Source organism: Cupressus sempervirens, chromosome 2 (genome assembly GCF_028749045.1).
Source record: "Cupressus sempervirens isolate cs-2001-9-10 chromosome 2, ASM2874904v1, whole genome shotgun sequence".
In the NCBI taxonomy this organism is placed as follows: domain Eukaryota; kingdom Viridiplantae; phylum Streptophyta; class Pinopsida; order Cupressales; family Cupressaceae; genus Cupressus; species Cupressus sempervirens.
This window is the reverse complement of record NC_143119.1, coordinates 111,033,173-111,041,445: the sequence shown is the minus strand read 5'-3', so window position 1 is coordinate 111,041,445 and position 8,273 is coordinate 111,033,173. Positions and strand designations below refer to the sequence as shown.

The following is an 8,273-nucleotide window of genomic DNA, read 5'->3' as shown; positions in this document are numbered from 1 at the left end:
ACTCTCATATTTTGACGAGGTAAGATTTTTACATATTTATAGAGAGGGCAATAAGGAGGCCGACACATTAGCTAATTTAGGAACTGATGGACTTAATTCCCTATCGTTCAATCATAACCGATAAATCATTGTTGAAAATGGCTTTGATCACAATATATTTATTTCACGTGTGAGATCTCATTAATCATGAATCGGGCCTAGTACCTAACTTCATAGAAAATCTCTCTCTCTCTCTCTCTCTCATGTTAAACAATCTTCAGCATGATGATTTTGCAAGGAGTTTTGGCATTCATTAAGACATCACCTTAATAATTAAGGTCTCTAGACCTTTCCCCTTATCTATTTAATTGGGATTTAGGACACTTCATTTAGTTTAGTCTAGATAGCGATAGGTTCCAGACTAGGTTTAGCTTGCGATTTGCATTTGGGCCACCATGGATACCAACATTTGTCTCTTTCATGCCTATGAAAATTGAACTATGGCATTCTGCGGTCCAATCAAACAGGAAAAATGGGATAGACTGTTTCGGTCGATTAACGACATGAGCCGAGTAGCAGTTAGCCGAGCAGGGGAGAAGGGGTTTTTAGTTACGAATATTCATGGAGGACAAATAACGACATCATAGGGCTCTGGGTAGGGTGTTTAGCTAGGGTTGGAGTAGAAAAATGGGATATTATTCGGCTACCATACAACATCTTTGACCCCTGCTGGTTAATTGGGCTAGAAATTGTGGTGGCAAACATTGATGCTAGACTCTAGATTCCTCTCCATGAGGCATACATGGAACTTGAAGTGGATAGTTTAGAACTTGCTAGATGCCCGAGGCGTCCTTGTCTGGTCATTAGGGATAATATCTAGTTTTTCAATGAATGGCCGAGAATGGAGGCTAATATAATTTTTTTGTTAAGATGGAGAGGTATCATCGAAGACCCAGGCCAAGAATGGCTCATCAATTATCTTAGGATTTTTGATGCTTATATACATCCGGACATTGATCTCGCCAACTTGGAGGATGTGGAGTTTTGCCTTCCCAACTACGACAATCAAGCAGGGGAAGATCAACTTATGAATTTCCCCCAGGTTCAATGGCCAAAAAATTGTTTGAGGCTTCAAAAATTATCATGGTCTTTAAGAAAACTTGGATCCTTATGTAGCAGATGGCTCATTTTGTATTAAATTCGACCCACTAATATAGCTATTAGTATATACTTACATAAGGGTCTCTCTGTGTAAATAATGTTTTTGCCTTTATTCTAGATTCAGATGGTAGTATGCAGGACATTTCTGTCATAGTTTTCTTCGTATGCTCTCTGCAGAAATTTTGATATTGTATAAATCAACTCTATTATTAATGAAGATAGTTATAGTTTATAAAGCCTCAAAATCTGTTGCAAGTTTTGGTTTCCATTATTATTTTGGTTTAACTTTTAAGCTACTGTTGACTGTATTCATGGCACACCCAATTTTTAGCAAATGACTTGTGATCTCGGAATAGACATTCAGTTAATCATATAATTCAATGGACATTTATCACGTTTATATTCGTTTTCCCCAATGCCAACATTTGTAAACATTATTATCACTTTCATTTGTTTTAATATTTCAAACTCTTATTAATATACGCTATCTCTTGGAGTTGGCTCCCCCAGATCCCAAGTAAATCTTATTAATTTTTTTTTTTCTAACCTCTAACACTTTTGGTGGTTATTGGTGTTGTTCTTTGTACAGGGTCCTAGCTGTCAAACTTATAAAGACCTTCTGAGATAACATAAGAATTTGGTCATCTTTTTCAAATTCATATTATGTAATAAACTGGGGTATGCCCCTTTTACCAATGTATAATATAGGGCTTCGGTCCCAGGCAAGACTAGAGATTTTCTTTCCCCGTTCTTTCCTACCAGTGCTCGTCAGAACGGTGGAACACTTGTACTATTAATTCATTTAATAAAGATTAATCAAGGCTACGACCGTTTACCAATTTAAAAAATAAATAAAATAAAACTATATCTCTATAAAAATGATATTTATTTTACAAAGTCTAATTTTATATTTTCTTTACAACTATTTATTTATTTATTAAATATTTATTATTTCATTACATATTGAAAATTTTATCGTATTTAAAATGATTTTTGATATCTATGTTCTATTATTTTGCCACGATATCATTATTGTTTTACTATAAAAAATTTACTATAAAAAATTATATAGATAAATACATTAAAAATGTTACCCATTGAATCTATAAATTCAAACATTTACTTATCTAAAAAAAATATAAAACCTTTTTCATTAAAAAAGAATATTATATTTTTTTATACTAACTAATAAATTAATTTTTAACTAAACAAAATATGCTTTTACTCTAAACATTAAAATTTTGAAATGATTACTTATCAAATATTTGAACCAATTCTTCACTGCTCATTTATTTAATATTTCTATTATTTTACTTCTTTAAACTAATTGCAAATTTAGTATTTAACAAACATTAAAATAATTTTTCACCTTGCTATTTTGACAATAGGTAGGGGTAGGTAGGGGATCTCTGCTGACGAGAGCTCTTGTTATTAATATTTTTTTTAACTTTCGCCTAAGTGATGTGGTATTGATATTCATTTCAAAAAGTAACTAGTAATTCCACGTGTCAGCCATAAGGAGATGGTAGAAATGAATTTGTTTTTTAAGAAGGGAGCAGTTAAAGAAACATAGAGACCAGAAAGCTGTGTAAGAACAATTTGTATTACTTCTCACTCGAGATGATTTTCGTTGTCTTCAAATGTCCGTATTTATATTTTGACTACTTTTTTGACCATCTGTGTAATCTGCCAGATACAACTGGTCCGCCATTTCTCCAGCTGATTTTTTCAAGCTGCGGATGAAGCAGGCAAGGAAATGTCCAAAATAGGGTTTCATACTTAGAAAACCTAATCAATGCACATGCAATTCTATCCAAGGTAATATTTGACCTTTTTAACGTAACGTATTATTATTAATTACACTTTTATGGTTTCAGAAGTTTTAGACATTTTTGTTTCTCTGATATTTTTCAGCCTGTGACTTTCAATATCTTCGTTGTTTATGCAATGTTACGGTTGCAAATGATCTTATATTTCGTTTTCTTAAACGTGCCAAATTGCTTCACGTTGTTTTCCGTCTTGTTCGTATTTTCCTCATATGTGTTTTTGGTTGATTTGGATTCACAGCAGGGCTGGGATCCTTCTTCTGGGTTTAGTCCACTTATTTGTTTATTACTTTTATCATTATTTTTTGCTTGTATATTTATCATTCTATATTCTTAATCTAATACGATGGTTTTTAAATTTTTTTTATTGCTAAGTTTTCATCTAAATAAAACAAAATATCCTTAAACATTTATGCCTAAATTGCTTTATTTACGGGCCTTTAGCTAGTCTATGTTACCGTTTGCTTGAAATCTTCCGGAAAGATGTATCACTTCAATTTTTATTTATTGGTAACTTGATTTAATTCCACAAGATTTGCCATGCTTTCCGTGTCAGAAGCTCCACCGGCAGCAGCTGTTTCATTTTTTTAACGTGAAACCTCTTAATATCATTGTATAGCTGGAAATTTGGAACGAAAAATGATTTGGCTTGTTTTTGTTTTATTTATTTAATCGGTAATTATTTGTTGAGGTTATTGGCCGCCTTTAATTTGCTTTGGCCATGCTTAAACTAGATTATGAAGATCTGTAAACATTTTTTTTTTTATCGATTAAACTCATTTTAAGGTGAGTGGACCCTTGTTTTGATATCGAGAATATTACATCAGAAACATATGTAGATGCCAGCTCAGATAAATATATAGATGATAGCTCAGACCCCAAAAGTGACTGGACTTCAGAATACAACTACGTGAACATTTTAATCTGCCTCCATTCCCTACAAGCAAGTTAAGTGCAGACTGTATATTCTTCTACATTAGCCAAATCTAATAGTATAACTATATATCACCTATTCTGACCCTGCAATCAGAATGGGGATCTGGCTGGATCTGCATCACTAGCAACAACCTCAACAGCCCATGAGAGTACAAAATTGGGTTTCAAAAAACCAGTGAAAATAGTAAAAAAAAAAGAACATTTTACCACCCCCCAAACCACCCCACCTGTAGCCGTTGCACCATCCAGAACATCCACTGTACAAGCTTTTGACAGGCAATCTGGCCCGCATTTGCTATGATCAACAACAGCTAACACCTTGTTTGCCTCTGCCTCTTCCTGTGAGCCCTCTATCACCTGCATCTCGCCTTCTTCCGCTCTCCTCAAGTTTTCATCTTTAATGTAGGCTTGGAGCCATCCAAACACCTCCTTCGAAGCCAAACCCAAAATTCTGTTTAGGAAGACACCCTTCGCCATGGTTGCCTTAATTTTTGGAAGTTCCACTAGGCTCTTCAAGAAGGTGAGTTGGAATTTGTTGATCTTGCACCTATGCCTTTAGATGACATAGTAATTCATGGCAGATGATTGTTGGTCCTGACCTTCGCATTGTTCAACACGTCCTCCATCTCCCCTAAGAACTTCTTCCATATCAAATCCTCACATAGAGCTGTTGCCATTTCCTTGGATTCACTTGTATGAAGGACATAGGCCAAGAGCATTGTCAAAATGTTTGAGTTTACGCTGTATCTATTATTGGTTTTGAGAACCCACCCACCACCCACCACCCACCACCCCCCACACACATACACCATCTTCACCGCATGAATTACTAGTCAGTGGTTGTTTTAAACACACAATGCATCCTCTTCTTTCTCGTCTCACCTAGGAATGCCATGCATTCTCATTGACAAGCTCGATTGGTGTATTTATCATGCCTTTTTCTCCAAAGATATCTATGAAATGTTGTGATGGTTTGAACTCTCAAATAGTAGTCAAAACATTTAAGTCACATGCTTGAATCTTAGACTCCCAATGTATGTAATCCTTTTTAATGAATCTTCTATCAAATTTGAGGCATGACATCTTTTCATCCTCCATTTACCGACTGGTACAATTATATCTCCTACCTATCTTTGCATTCATAGGCATTATTGACTTTGCACAACACCCAACTTTGAGGCTTTTTTCGCATGCTCATCTGCCACACCATTGCTTTCCTATACATGTGACTTATCCTAAACTCCTTGAATCCATTCAAAAAATTCAAAATCAGTGAGTCATTTCTCTTTTTCCAATTTGGGGTCCACCACTATCTAGTCGTGTTGATGGTCAGGAGGGAATCTCCCTCTTAGCTACATTCTCTTCTTTGCAATCCAAGTATTCAACTTTGTTGTTTGTCCCTTTCCCTATCTTTAGTTTTTTAGCCAAAATTCTGCCTTGAGGGTCTTGCAGAACACAATTAGTGCTATATTCCCCTTGGTTGCCTTTGGAATCCCCATCAAAGTGTACTTTGCAGATCCAATACATGTCAAATGAGTGACCACTTGCACAAACTTGTATGCCCCATGCTCCTCTATGGCATTTCCCAAAATATGAAATTGGGATTCTAGATCCTTGCTCTACTTTGAATAATCAATGAACCTAAGGGAACATGAGCCAACTAAACATGTGATTATGATGTTTATAGGTGGCTGACGTCTAATTTCGGTCCACCCATCCATGACAATAGACTAGCCTGTCCTAATCCAACACTATCTTATATCCTCTATCAGCACACTCACCTTGGAATATAGTGCATAGTTTATGTTCTCTAGGAGGGGTGAATGAGGTACCTGTTGTGATCTATTCACACTATTTGTCCCATTTCAAATGGAACCCCTCTTTTTGCTTCTAGTTAAGTTCTTGCGGTAAAGTTGGCAGTTCAAAGTTTCAAAGGGTTGAGGAGTGGCTAGGCAATCAAGTTCTCAACTTGTGAAAGGTGGGAGTATTAAAATTTAAGTCCTTTGGGGTTGAGTTGTAGTGGGTCGAACCAAAAATCCTATAGTATTAATATTTTTGCTAGCAAAGTAGTCCAAACTATATTATAAAGGCACATTGTATGTATAAATGTCTTAAAATCCGTATAAAAATTGAATTTTCCCATTTAAAATGATGAAAATCCAGACAGCACATGAATTTCCCCTCTTTAAATGATGAAAATCTGGAGAAGGCATGAATTTCTGCACTCAAAATAATCAAAATCCAGATAAGGCATGAATTTCCCCACTTAAAATAATGGAAATCTGGACATGGCATGAATTTCCCCACTTGTAATGATGATATTTGGACATGACATGAATTTCCCCACTTGTTGAGACTTTTTCAATAAAAAATTTGAAGTGTTGGGCGATAAATTTAGACATGGGTCGATTTTTCCCTTTTGGATACCAAGAACAATGAATAAAAGTTAATGGTCAAATGTAAGTGATTCTCCCCTTGGGCACATGAACCTTGGGTCCCAAAGTCAAGAATATCCCAATAGAGCATGAATTAATCCAGACACGGGTTGATTTTCCCTTGAGAATAGTCAAGGACGAGCAAAGATTTTTCTGAGTATGGGATTGGATTTATCCCTACATGGGTCGATTTCCCTCACTTGTGGGCAAGTGAAGATGGATTTTTTCCAAGTATAAATGTGGGAATTTATCCCTACAGGGGTCAAATTTTCCCACTTGGATGAAGGTAAATAACAATGGATGTTCCTTATGGGATTCGAATTTCCCCTTTTGGGGAGGGTAAAAGGTGGGCGTAGTTATATTTTTGCAATCCCCACATGAATTCATTTTTCCCTTGGAGACTTCAAAATTAAATTAATTAAATAAAAGGAAATAGAATAAGTTGCACAAGTGTTGAGGTAGCAGATTTTATCCTACATTGCTTGTGTGGGTGAAAACTCAACCAAAACCCACTTTGAAAAAACAAGCTACAGCCATGACAAATAACAAGAGATTGACTATGTAGTTAGTGGTGGTGGATTCAAAAAACTTGAAGGCGCTGAAGAGGAAAATCGTCCGAGGCCAAGAAGCTGAAAGTTGAACTTTTGAGATGAAAAAGGGCATCAACTCTGATATCACATCGAGGAAGCAAAATCAGAGCCTTTTTTCCAGCCTTTAACAAGGGAATTCACAAGGTAAGAAGACAAAATGATTTGTATTTAGATTTTAATCTGAATTTGTTTCCATAGGGGCGATTTCTTAAAAAATGCAAATAAAATTCTTAAGCCCCAAAACCTTTCCAAACTTAATTGCAGATTAGTTGGAAGGTCAAAACAGAATCTTGGAGGCATTGAGAGGCTGGAATTTGTTTGTCGTCAGACCAAGTCTGAAAATCCCTCTATGGAGTTTGATTTCCTTCTAAATTTTTTCTGAGATTTTCATTCAATCAATCTTCAGTGCAGACTTATTGGACTGATTTGACACCCATTTCAAAGCCATTGGAGGTATGAAATGCACACGTCTTCATACTTATGTCATAAAACTTTTGAAACATGGGCAGTTTTAGGAAAAAATCCCATGATTCATTGACTCATCCAATCAATAAATAGGTTGCTGCTGAGTGCTTGGAGGGTACTGTTGTGTAAAAAACTAGTTCGAAGGTCAAGTTCATCCAGAAAAAGTAAGTTGCAGCATTGTCTTCAGAAAATCTTAGTTTGACATTTTGGTAAAAATGGATTTCCTATCATGTTTGTTTTGCAATTTCATTCGTAATTTTTAATTGAACCATGAATCATGATTTGTGATGAATTTAGTAGAGCGTTATGACCGACTTTAACTTGTCTTCAGACTTACCATAACCTGTCTTCAAAAAATCAGAATTCTTTCTTTCATGTTAAGTGTCTGACTTTATCATTTTAATGGCCAAGTGTGGTCATTTTTGTTGTCATGAGACTCTAATTGACCTCTATGTTCCATTTGCAACCTTCTATGGATAAAATTTCTAAGTTTGCATCAAATTCAAGGATTATATCAATGATCTACGTAATGTCCCCATTTTTGGCGGGTCTCTGCTGTTTGCTCACTCAGTTCATCATCTTGACCCTTGTGAGCTGGCAATGAGATTTGAGGGTCTCAGTTGTGTACTTGCTATTTTTAGTAAGTCTATTATGGGCAGTTATCATATTTGGCAGTGTAGTTGGTGGTGATGGCAGTTGGTCATCATCTACATTGGATGGGACTATTGAATGGATGAGTTCATATTTATTAATTTGATTATTAAGGCTTCATTGTTATAATGACATTTATGATATTTAATGTTATAAAATGGAGTTGTGTAGATGAAGCTTCTTAAGTGAAAGGTGTGATGAGAAGCTAAGAGCCAAATTATGTTATAAAT

The 8,273-nt window shown here is 35.5% G+C and overlaps 1 protein-coding gene across 3 annotated transcripts in view; it reads left to right on the top strand.

Moving 5' to 3' along the window:
* The first annotated feature begins 2,704 nt into the window (after positions 1-2,704).
* Positions 2,705-8,273, top strand: part of LOC149571271 (uncharacterized) — an 80,221-nt gene continuing 74,652 nt past the window's right edge. For 2 of the 3 annotated variants that reach the window (XM_089812829.1, XM_089812828.1), the window contains exon 1: positions 2,754-2,958. The gene's annotated coding sequence lies outside the window, so the exon portion shown is untranslated. Of the gene's footprint in view, positions 2,729-2,753; positions 2,959-8,273 lie in introns of those variants that run through there. The other variant, XM_089812827.1, reaches the window with a different exon arrangement.